The sequence below is a fragment of the Sarcophilus harrisii genome, chromosome 3 (genome assembly GCF_902635505.1).
Source record: "Sarcophilus harrisii chromosome 3, mSarHar1.11, whole genome shotgun sequence".
Lineage (NCBI taxonomy): Eukaryota > Metazoa > Chordata > Mammalia > Dasyuromorphia > Dasyuridae > Sarcophilus > Sarcophilus harrisii.
The window spans coordinates 16,775,641-16,788,980 of NC_045428.1; the positions used below are offsets into that span (position 1 = coordinate 16,775,641).

Genomic DNA, 13,340 nt, shown 5'->3' on the forward strand with positions numbered 1-13,340 from the left:
ACACCAGGATAGTGCCCCGGCCAGTCACTAGTGGTGTAAGTCCAGGGGCAGTCAGGGCTTCCAGTCTGGGAAGGAAGACGAAGGACAAAGATAGGATCCCAGTTGTCAGAGAGTACAGAGGTCTGTTGTTTCTTTCACTCTGTTTGGAAAAAAATGCTCAGAAAATTCTACAAAACTTTTTTAATATTTCATGTTTTTAATATTTCATTGACATAAGACTTTATGACATATATGTGAAATTTTGCATTCAAACTTCTTTTGTAATATTTTATAAAGTAATGCCATCATCAAGATCATGGAGAATGATGAAACTGCTCTTTTTGGAGCGACAATGACATCAACTCCTCTGGCTCACTAGCAGATGACTGTGACTGTGAGCTTCCCCCAAGACCTGAGATCCTACCTAGCATGTACTTGAAACTTGGCTTCAAATAAGACTTTGCTGACCTGAGAACTGAAATGTAAGCAGTAAAACCTAAATTTTAGTTCTGATAACCCAAATAACTCTGATAACAATAACTAAAGCGTCTGGCTTCCAACATGGAAACAGAAAAGATATCTATGAGTAGACTATGTAAAGAGTAAGTTATTATTGTCCTAATTGCAGCTTGTTCTTATAGAATTCCAATAGAGTTGAACCTCCCTGGAATTAAACAAGCATGAGATACAAATTAATGTTTTAGAGACATTTTATTAAAAAAAATTTAAAACCCACATACTTTAGTTTGAGTTATTAGAGTGGCTTCTTTTAAAATAAAGCAAATACTTTTAATCCGAAGGAATAGATTCAAATTAAACTGAATTAAGGAGAGAGTAAATTTATAATTTAATTCAGCTACATGCTCTTTCTTACCTTAGTTCTAGGCACCCGAATAAAAATCCCTATTTGCTTTAAGGAATTCTGTATTGCCAAGAAAACAAGGAAAATTCAATGGTCAAAATTCCCTAGGAAAACTTGATGTTGCTAGTAGCATTCCAGTTTTTTTAGGCATACTGACATAGTTCCTCAGGTAAATTCAAAAAGACACATAATATTTGGCTAAAAGCCCTTTACCATGTTGCATTCTAATCAACAAAAGTATTTAATGATATGAAGGCCATAATGAAACACAGTTGTTCTATAACTAAAGTCCAAAAGTATTTGACTAAAAGCTCTACCATGTTACAGTATTTTACTATTGTTATATTGAATGGTATTCTTATCAGTGAAAGTATTTAATGAGGTAAAGGCCATAATGAAACACAGTTGTTCTATAATTTACAAGCATGTGTAATTTAGGTTAAAACTACCACAGTAAAATTTTGATTAAGTTTCATTTTTTTGGTTCAGAACTGATTTGCATTTGTATTTATCTTTCTACTATTTTTTGAAAATAAATCCTGGTTTTAAAAAAGTAATAACATTTAAAAGTTTAAGGGGGGGGAAGAATTGTTACCCTACTAAATAGGATTTTGGAGAAATATATTCAGAGAACTGATGCTACTAATTGTTATCTGTTCATTCAAGTTATTTCTCTAAATATCTCTGAGATCACTCAACAGCCATTTATGAGGTGCTTGCTCTGGTACTCAAGATACTGTGCCGGGCAACAGGAAATACAAAGACAAATAGCACCTGCCCCCGGCAGCTTTATTAGGCTTCTTTTAGGAGTTGCTGCCGTTAGCTTTTCCATTCAAATATTAGGGAATCTTGGGAAAACATCAAGTGCAGCGCCTTCGTGGCTCTGAGGCCTTGCCCAAGTAGCTTAATTCTGTATCAGGTTGCCCTGGTTAGTGCATACCTTCACCTGACGTGCCATCACCAAACATCAGCTTGGCCCTGAACTGGGTAGAACCCCAGAACTTAAAACAAAGCCAATTTTCCTGGATAAAATTGCTTCTTGTCATCCTCAGATAATAAATGTAGTCCTTCCAAAAGTCAGTGGATTTCTTATTAAATATATATTTTTGTAATTTAGTTCTGTGATTTCACTCTTATAGGCAACCTTCCTCTTCTGATAAGATGAGGAACTAACCTAAAATTTAGGGAAGTTTCCTGGGGCTCTGGGAGTTGGCCCAGGTCTTTCTGACTTAGGCTGTCCTCTACATCTGTCCACTATCCACCATTGCTGCTCAGCTGTCTCGTGAATGCACAGAAGTGCTTTGGGGGAAAAATCTTGCTATGAGGGTATAAGATATTATCTAGTTATAAGGGAGTATGGATAAGATATTATCTAGTAAGGGAGTAATTGAAATAATAGACATTATTTCAATTATTCCAATATTATTTTCTTCCTGTCTGTGAAATTAATATGGCAGAATCTAGCATTCCTTTTACCTTTTCATTTATAATAGTTATACCCCTTGGTTATTTTTTCTTTGTTTTTTTTTTAAATAGCTTTTTATTAACAAGTTATATCTTTTCTCTATTTAATAGAGGAAAAACAGTTCTTTTAATTAACTCAGTGAAGGAATTGCCCCTTTTTCCCTTTTTATATTTTGGAGTATGAAGAGAAAGTAATAACTAAGAGCTTAATTTTTTTTGTTGCATATATTTTCCCATGTGTTGTCTGGGGACTTGAAAACTATGAAATTAACCTCCTGAAAATGATTAATGTATGTTAGATGTATTGTATTTCATTTAGTCTAGTTGCAGAATTCAACCCTGAAATACATCATCCTCCATACATAAGATATATTTTGTGTGTGTGTCTGTATGTATAAAATCTGTCTGAAACAATACTCTAGAATAATAATCACGTGATCCCTATCTGTAATCTACTTTGTCATATTAACATCATTTATACGATGCTGTTCTTCATTTCTAGGCACACTCATGTGCAGTGCAAAGATGAAAGCCTTGTTAAGATGTAGATGAACGTTGTCTGCCTTACTCGATCCACTTTCTAGTATGCAAAAATAAAAAGCTATTGAATTAGCATAGTAAGATCTGTGCCTGGCAAATTCATTCAGGCTATTATGCAGTCCTTTCCTTGGAGGGTTCCTAAAGTCAGTCTCCTAATTGTGTTTGCAAGTATTTTTTCCAGATCAAAATCAGGGTCGTTACCACAAATTTTCTAGGGCACCTACTTTCCCATCTACTTTTTAAACTATGGCAGCCCATTTGGAATTCTTTCATTCATAGTCCTTTACTTTTTGCATTCTGCTTTATTTCTTCTTAGTTTGATTTTTTTCTTTGATGAGTTTGAATATAATTTTTCTGTGCTTTTCTTCTGTTTCTCCCGAGTTGGAGGTAACATTTTTGTACTCTGAGCAGCCATAGGACCTCCATCTCTCTCATCCCACTTTGAAATTCTACTTTGAGTCACGATTATTGATGTTCATCTCCTAGCTCCTACAAGATTGGAGAGCACCTAACCCAGTATCTTGTACCCAGTACCTTCTAAATGACCAATGGCTCCCTTGATTTTTTACCTACTAAAAATCTTTGGTGAACAAATAAACAGAAAGTGTCAATAAACACTCATTAAATACCTACTATGTGCCAAGCACTATACTAAACTATTTCTTTTCCAGCTCCTCTTTTCCAGCATGTATTTTTTCCTGCTTCAAGAAAATTATGTAGAAATTTCAGACATTTATCCAGAAGTAAAGTTTAGTTTTCCATTTTTCTTTTTCTTAATTAATCACTATGGTTCTTCAGAATGCTGATTATTTTTGAGAAAAACTGAATTATATTAAATATGAGTTCTGTGTTTCTACTTTTACTATTAGAATTTTGATTCAGCCTCTTATTTTCTCCTCTAATGTTTTTAGAAAATGTTTTGACCATTATTTACATTGCAGATTGAAAAATCACTTATAATTCAGTTTCCCTAATGTGTTGCTTTAATTATTAAGTGTTTCATTGGACACACTTAGGTTTCTTCTATCTTGTTTTTTATTTTGAATGTAGAATATTTTTAAATGACTCTAATTACCTGTTGGATCCATTTTTAATTATAATCATTTTTTCTCTACATTAGACATTATTTCAATTATTCCAATATTATCTTCTTCCTGTCTGTGAAATTAATATGGCAGATCTAGTATTCCTTTTACCTTTTCATTTATAATAGTTATACCCCTTGGTTATTTTTTCTTTGTTTTTTTTTAATAGCTTTTTATTAACAAGTTATATGCATGGGTAATTTTACAGCATTGACAACTGCCAAACCTTTTATTCCACTTTTTCCCCTCCTTCCCCCTATTCCCTCCCCCCGGATGGCAGGTTGATCAATACATGTTAAATATGTTAAAGTATAAATTAAATACAATATAAGTTTACATGTCTTAACAGTTATTTTGCTGTACAGAAAGAATCCAACTTTGATATAGTGTACTATTAGCCTGTGAAGGAAATCAAAAATGCAGGCGGACAAAAATATAGGGATTGAGAATTCTATGTAATGGTTCATAGTCATCTCCTGGAGTTCTTTCTTTGGGTGTAACTGGTTCAGTTCATTACTGCTCCATTGGAACTGATTTGGTTCATCTCATTGCTGAGGATGGCCAGGTCCATCAGAATTGATCATCATATAGTATTGTTGTTGAAGTATATAATGATCTCCTGGTCCTGCTCATTTCACTCAGCACTGTTAGTTATTTTTTCGCTTGAAATATTACATTTCCAGAAATATGGGAGTCTAAAATAATAATAGACAGTGATCAGAGACATAACAATTACCATGATCCCTTTTTAGGAAGTTCCACTAAAAAATTCTATTAGAAAGGAGTAGCTGGGTGGCCTAGAGAACAAAGGGTAGGGCCTGAAACTAAGAAAACACAAGTTCTAATCTTGCCTCAGGCTCTGACTGTTGTGTGACTCTGAGCAAGTCACTGTATCCTGTTTACCTCAGTTTCCTCATCTGTAAAATGAGCTGGAGAAGGAAAAAGCAAGCTCTAGTGTTTCTGCCAAGAAAACCCCAAAGGGAGTCACAAAGACTCAGAAAGCAACAGCAACAACATTAGAAAATGTAACATCTCTTTGCAGGTGTTTAGCATGTAGGCTAGATTTCATCATCTTTTATTTTCCTTAGCATTTTACTTTTTCAAATTTCTTTGTACATGGTTGCCACAGCTCCACTTTTTTTGCACATAGACTGATCTCCATGCCTGAAGCTCTGCCTATTAAATGGTTCTGTTACTTCAAGGCCTGGTTCAGGCGCCACTTCTGCCATGAATCCCCCCTAAAATCAAAAAAGCTGATGATTTCCTTATCTTCCTTTGTCTTCTTGATGTTCTGTTGCCCCTTGTACTTTTCTATGCTCATGTACAAGGACTTTCATCTTGTTTAGAGTTCTCCTGGTATTTCACGTAAGTTGTTTCATGTTTATCTAAATTCCTAATTCATCATTTCTTAAGGTGCAGTACTAGTACTTTTACATTCACACACATCAATTTTTCAACCATTCCCCAACCCAATCACCACTAACTTTGTTTTCAATTTTTTTAACATAGTTTGGCTGCTCAAAACATTATGGTGGATAAATGGGAATTTTGTTTTTCTTTATTTGACTTAAGAGCATCCTGCCTGTCTTAATTTCCTTAACATCCTTAACATTTCTTTATGTTCCCCTTATATGTAAGATTACCACTCTTAAATATTCTTTCACTTTTTTCACGTTTGTAGCTGTCACATTCTATAGTGTCACATTCAGATAGCATCTTACTGTTTGTCCAAGTTCAACATTCCAATTCATCCCAAGAAATTTTTCAACAGAGAAAAAGCCTTCAAAGTTTCTAAAACTATCAGTGTAATTTTTCTTTCATTTGAATTCATTCATATCCATTGTGGAATATGAAATTGATTTGCTCTACCTTTCTTTTTATATGGTTTTTGAACACACTCGGTCAGTACCTCATTATCCATTAGGCCCTTCCATCACAACTTATCATCCATTTCATTCATAGAATCATATCTTTGATGTCCTTTCTTTCTTTTCTCCACATTATCCAAACTCTAAAAGCAGTTTCAATCTACAGATGTCTTTCTCAATGAAATTTTTCCAATGTCAGTGAAAGTTTATTCAGCAAGCATTTATTACATACCCACAAGTTACTCATGCACCAGGAAACACAGGTACAAGTATCATGGTTTCTCTGCAATTATTAGCTCTCCCCATCGTCATCTCTACTTTTTCTGTGTTGTTAGTCAACATTGTTCTTGGTTTTCAAAGGATCATCAGTGCCTTCCGTCATTGGCAAATCATAGGTGGTCACAGATCATGAACTAGAAGGGGCCCTACAAGCTATTTCTAATTCCCATAGATGGGGAAACTGAGGCCCAGAATGGACAGATGACTTACTCCAAGGACACACAGACACACACACTCACACACACACAAACACACTCACTCCCTAAGTAGGTGAGATGGGATTTGACCCTAAGTCCTATGATTCATAGTTCATTTGTTTATAGTCAATTAGATTTTGTGAATCACTTTAAGTTCTGTTTTACCTTCCAAATGAAAATAAGTAAATTTTTTAAATCCCAAATTTTATAGTAAACAACAACAACAAAAAAAAGTTTGGCTAACAAGCCAATCATTTAGTTAGCTGTTAGAAGCACCAGATTCCAAATGAAAGGTGAGCATCACACACACCACCATGGACTTCCCTGCCCCCGCATGTGGCCCTGCGTGCCGAGGCTGGAGAAGACACAAAACCCAGTGGCAGAGCTCTCTCCCCCGCAGCTCTCCTGCTCAGCATGTGCCCTCCCCGGCCCTTGGTCTCATCACTGTCATCTGCTCCCTGCAAGGAGCCCTGGCTGCTTTCTCAGGACACCCGGGCCTAGACTGCTGCCCTGACTGGGCTCCCCTCTCCCTTCTGGGCTGCTCTCTGATCTTGGTCCGCCCTCCAACCTGGCTTGCCCTCTCACCTCCCTTACTGCTTATCTTTGCTCCTTGATGACTTCAGCCACACTCACGTGAAGGTGTGTCTGTGTTCGTGTATGTACAGGTGGTGCAAGTGTCCGTCTGTACCTCCATGTGCACTGGCAAGCAAGCTTTGTCTTTGTAGGGCAGTGCAGGTGTTCTGTCCTCCTCCTCTCCCCTGGCTTGCATGAGGTGTCCCAGAGACATCCCATACTCATGGGGCTCCACGCCCACCTCACCCCTTCCCCTCTTTCAGGCAGAACTGCCTCTGTATTCTAGGGTCCCAGGGCCACACCCTCGGGATCACCCTTGACTCTTCACTTTCCCCAATATCCAGGCACTGGCCAGATCTTGGCATTTCCATTGGGACGATGTCTATTGCACCTGACTCCTCTCTACTCATAGAGCTCTCACCCTAGGTCAGAACAGAGACTTGGGGAACACTGTCCTGCATCTTGTGAACCCACAGTATAGAGGGAAATGCTAGAGGATGTGGCACAGGGTTTGAGTGCTGGGTCTTTTCAAATGGGAAGGGGATCAATGATGGCTGAAATAATTGAGGACACTTATGGTAAGTCAGTGAACAAAGAAACCTCTGATTGTTTTTTTCAATTTTCTTTATCAAACCTATTTACTTTTCTTCTTGAAAATCTAAAATTCTGTTCTGTTCCCATCTTTAGTATAAAACATTTAACTTCATTGGTTTTTGCGTCCATTCTTAGTGCATTTATGAAAATTTAGGCCTGAAGTAGCTCTATTTGATCATCTTGTCTGCTCCCTCCAGGGAAGGAATTGTTTTCTCCAAACATCTCAAAGGACTTTTTTCAGGTTAGCTCTCAGTAACTGAAGGAATAGAGCTTCTAATACTCCCCTTGGGAGGATGTTAAGTTGTTTAATAGACCTCAACTGTTAGAGGTACTTTATTATTCAGCGTAAATATTTATTTTCTCCATTTCATGCAATTATTCATGGATCCGTTACCCCAAACAATATCCTCCTTTCCAGTGTCTACATTTTTCCGATTGAGTACACATAATTGGTTTCAATTCAAGCTATTTTGCTAAATTGTATATACTTGATGGTTTGTGATATTTCTTTAGAATTCATTTCATATAATTTTATTTCCAGTCTTCACTTTATAGTATTAGAATTTTGAAGCTATTTATTTATCTTTTCTTCCCAACTAAATTTGAGGTTAGAAAACTTTTGTCCCATTAACCAATCTTATGAGGAAATCTAAATTGAAATAGTCAGTGAAATGCCCATATTCTGGTTAAGTCTTACCAAAATATTGAGGAAAAAAAAGAATAAAGGTATTGACTGTGGTTCAGGAAATGAAACTATAACCAAAATATTCCCCATGCCTTAATTTTCTAAATTGTAAATGAGGAAAATATGTTTCATTAAATAGGGGCAGGCACATGCAGAACATTTGGTCTCCATCTGTCTGCATGAACCCACATTTAGTCTTCAGCAAGAGCTGCTGGATGGTCCTCATCTGTACCATCCAGGCTCAGACACACTCATGCTCTGTGTGATCCTGAGCAAGTCATTGACTGTCTCTGCCTCAGGTTCCTCATTTCTGAAATGGGCATGAAAATAGCACCTATTTTCTAGGGTTGTTGGGAGGACCATATGAGAAAGATATTTATGAAGCACTTGGAAAAACCTTCATCATCAGGCAAATGCTTGGCGCCATTATTTTTCTGTTCATTTCAAGAGTGGCAGCATGGCCTAGGGAAAGAGTCCTGGCATGAAGCTGCAGAGCCAAGAGGTGCTCCAGAGTTCATGTTTCAGATGAGGAAACTGAGATCCAGGCTAGTGACGTGACCCAGACAGGCAGGAAGCAGCAGGGGTCCCCTCTGTCTCCGGGACTGGGGAAGCCTCTGGCCATGATACCTTGCTGCTACCACCAGGGGCTAAAGCTGCTGCTTCTGTAAAATGAAGATCCTTTTATTTCAGGACTTTGAAGGCCCCTCTAACTCGACTGCTTCTTCCTCACCTTCATTTCATATCTGGAAAGCAGTTTGCAGAATCAGTAAATCTGAGTCCAATTTTAATTACATTTCTATTGGAAAGGATATTCATTTCTTTCCTTAAGTAAGGCCCTTTACAATTATAGATTGATCAGTACCTAAAAAGAGAGAGAGAGAGAGAGAGAGAGAGAGAGAGAGAGAGAGAGAGAGAGAGAGAATATTAAATAAACCATGATTCAGAAATAGGTAAAATTAGCTTGTTTGTTAGAACTCAAGCACATTTGTATTGACTCATGGTTAATGTACTTTAATGAGGCACAGAATATTCCAATGGTTTTATATGAACAAAAAAAATCTATAAGCAAAGGTGTGGTCTTGGCAGTAGAAATGTATACAAGATCTGGAAAAATAAATTTACTCTTTTTTAGTTCCCTTTTCTCATACCTAGATAGTAATCTATACTCAAAATATATACTTGTATACATGTGCATATATGTATATATATGGATAGTCTAAGGTACATAACTGTTCTATGGGACTAAGTATTTGTCTAGGTGCATAGAAAGTTGAGGAGAGATCTTGCAGGAAAATAACCTTTGTTTTTTGGAGCCACAAAAAGTTTCAGGGCAATCCTACATTGGCCGTTCTGATGCCTTGGGCCAAGACATTATGGCAAAGGTGGTTGGGGCTCTCCCCCCACTCCATATTTTTGAATTGATTCTACTTGAAAGCATTCTTGAAATCTTTTTTTTCTGATATTCTTGACTATTATAATTTTGCATGTATTCTGTTTCCTAAGGATCCTAATACAAATAAACTTCTCTTTATCAAAATCATCCAATAGAAAGAAATACTACAAAGTTTTTCTATAATATTTTCCAGTGTTTGGCGTCTCTCACTAAGAGTCCTTGTTTTGTTGTTTAATTCTATTTCCTTTTTTGTTCTGTACTTGATGGAGGCCCTAACTGAAGACTGTACTTCTTTAGCCTTTGATAACTTAAATAATATGTGTGTGTGTGTGTGTGTGTGTGTGTGTGCATGTGCGCATGTGTGCGCATGTGTGAGCTCCACCTCCATCTATATAACAATGGCAGAACTAAAAGGAGCTAATGGACTTGAGGAGCTCACAGAGCAAACATCTCCAGGATGGTGGGATGCTCCCCACTCCTTTCCCCTTCTTGCTCTCACAGGCCTCGGCCTCTGTACAGAGCCACAGGATCACACAGGTCCGAGGTGGAGTTGAAAGGGACCTCCAGGATCATCCTGTTGTTGATCACAAAAGGACCCTGAGGTCCAGTCTTCTGCCCAACCCTGCGACCCCAAATCCACGCTCTTCCTCCCTCTCGTCTCTTTGGCAGTTGACTTCCATGCTCTTGGGGTCTGGAATAGCCTGATAGACTGACACCCCCTCCTCTCGTCCTCTCCTGAGGATTATGTCCCTGGCTCTCCTGGGGCTGCTGGCTTGTGCTGTCATGAGATAACTGAGATGTACCCACTCTGCCCCTCTTGGTCTTAGTCCAACTGCTCCAAGGGAATGTCTAGGTAACAAGCTGGGTTTTTTGGAGGGGAACCAGAACCAGCAAAAGGTAGCCACTATGGGAGGTGAGGGAATAAGCTGGCTCTAAATCTTAGTAATTTGGAAATACCATGATCGGTTAAAGTACATTCATTGCTCATTCATAAAGTATAACCATTTTTTAATATGGACTCAGTATGCAGTATACATCTTCTTGGCCCCCACCCCCAAATATGTTTTCCCTTCACCACGCCATTTGTTTCTTTCCTTCTGGTTAGCATCTGTCGGGAGGCCCCACTTTACTGAAGCTGTTTCCTCACCCATGTTGCTGACTCCTAAGGGAGTTCTTTTTGGTTCAGGTTTGGTAACTAAACCATAGTTACTAACTAAACTTCATGTTCGTTTAGAGTAAGAGGTGGAATCAGGACTATAGAAATGGTCTGAGGTCATTCACCCATGTCTTGAAAACCAACCTTTACTCACATATTCTTCAACATTCAGGTCTTTCAATTATGAATAAATAAAATTACAAAAATGAATAAAATTAGCAGAACTAGGGCACCAGTTTGGGAATCAGCAAGCTTTTAAAAGAAAGAAAAAAAAATAAGCTCCTCTGATTTTTTTTTCTGGCCAGATGGTTTAAATTGTTTTGTCATTTTGTCATTTGTGCAATAACTTTGACAAAATGGCTTTTGTTTCTGGTGGTTTCTCTTAAGATCCGTGTTCTATGAAAATCAGTTTTATTTGTTAGAGCTCCATAGCTCATGGTAGGCATCACTATTTTAGAGTAACCAGAGATTTTAATTGCTTTTTAATTTAAACATTTTTGTTGAGGAATTGCCATGTTACTTGGAACATCCACTGAAAATTCACTTTCGAAAGAGATACCCCTGTTCTTAGCTGTTTTGTAAATCTTTCTAAAAGAATATTGACAGTACCTTTTCCAAAGACAAATCGATTGTTCTTTTACTTACTAGGCATTTTCTGTTACACTGAAGCACTCTTACAAACAAACATTTTAGGGACAAATTAATAGTTTTTAATCTAAAGTTTCTATCTTCCCCTTTACCCAACATAATCTTCTGTTCTCACAAATTGCCTAATGGTATATTATGGATATACCAATAACAATAATAACTCATATTCTGCCTTTATAAATCACTTTCCTAAGACAACTACAGACAGCAAAATGGCAGCTTATTCCATGCATCTTCTTCCTCCAAGATAGCGTTTTCTCTTAGAACTGTATGTGAACCATCTCCCGCCCTTCCTTTCTTTCTTCAGTGTATTTATGATTGCCATGAGCTAAACACTGACTTTTAACCAATGGGAAGAATGTCTTGGATAAAAATATACTTTCAAACTATATTTCTGTATTTAGGAATTCTTCTCTAGACCATATGTCATATGACTTGCTTTCCTTTAAACCTGCTTATTATGAGGATAAAGCTTTGGAAAATTTGTGATTTTCTGCTCTTCCTTCAGAGTTGAGTTCCATATCCCACTGAGGGCTAAAGCTTTTCCCTCAAAGAGGAGAGCTTCAAAGAAGGGTTTGAGGAGGACCAATTTGCTTAGTCAATGGTTTGACACAGCTAGCATCAAAATCTGCATTGATTTTATTCACCTGAAGATAAGAATAGTTGAGAAATTGAAGACCACAACAGAAGTACTCAAATAAGTGAGCAAACTGTTGTGCTATAGAAAAAAATCTTTCTCTATCTATATCACACTTGCACACATAAATACACCCAGGGAAAATAGGAGACCAAATTCTATTAAAATAATACATCTAAAATTGGTTTGCTAATATCTGCTGCTTCATCTAAAAAATAAATCAGCTTTTATGAACAAATGCCCTCTAGTCTTGCAAAATATAATCCCCCCCTGACTAGAGTTCAAGTTCATAAAAAAAAAAAAATTTCGATCTACTAACAATGAAATAGTTCAGATCTATGACAGATTTTAGAAAAGGAGTTACCAACTTCTGGTGTTGTGTGAAATGATTTTGAATGGCATGACTGAAGCCAGCAGCCCTGGGCCTTATGTGAAATCGAGTTTGGGAGGAATACCCTTCACATTTCTTTCAATATCTTTCTTCCATTGTGACTGTGCTGTTCTCTTCTTCCTGGTACTGGTCCCAATTTCTTTCCTCTATGCTAACAGTTAACAGCCGCTCAGGCATTAATTGAAAATTAAAGTACGAGGTCAGGGTCTAAGTAAGATGTGGCTTCTTTCTTCCCTTGGCAGTCCCCAGATATTTGTACTTTAAATGAATGTACTTTCATTATAGAATCTACAAAACTCAATGGAGTTTTATGTTTTCATTGTTTATTTTTATTTACACAAACCAGTCCAATTCAGCCAAGATTATAATGAAGAGAAGAAAAAGAAAAAGGACCCATATTTACAAAAATATGTATAGCAGTTTTTTATGGTGGTTTACCCTTCAACTAGTAATGGCTAAATAAATAAAATAAATAAAAGTCTATGAATGTAGTGGAATACTATTTGCTGCAAGAAAGTATAAAGGAATGGTTTCAGAGGAACCCTAGAACTCTTAGGTGAAAGTAAGATAAGTAGAAGCAGAGGAACAATTTCTACAATGACCCTGCAGTTCCAGAAGACTCATGGTGAAAGCCGTTGTCCAGGCCGACCGAGAAGTGATAGTGCTCCACCTGACCCCCCAGCCAGGAGGATGGCCTAAGAGGCAGCTGAGGGCTAGAGGGTCTGAGAGTTAAGGTGGTCCTGGAGAGTGGCTTTGGGGGTGGCCACGTGAGAGGAATAGGGAAAGTGTCACCAGACTGTGGTCCCAGGAGGGAATTTCAGAGGTCGGGCCATCTCTTTGGTTAATGTTGAATGGAATGAGCAGGTGGTGAATAAACGGCATAGTGTCCAGATAGATGTCAGAGTCCCCTCTTGTGAGGGCACAAGTCATGAAGGAAGGAGCCTGAAGGCCAGGCTTGGAAGAGAAGAATCTTTGTGCATTCTAAATTA

General features: G+C 37.6%; 1 protein-coding gene across 3 annotated transcripts in view; it reads left to right on the top strand.

Moving 5' to 3' along the window:
* The window catches only part of RSRC1 (arginine and serine rich coiled-coil 1), a 344,747-nt gene that overhangs the window by 279,493 nt on the left and 51,914 nt on the right, over positions 1-13,340 (top strand). The window lies entirely within an intron of this gene.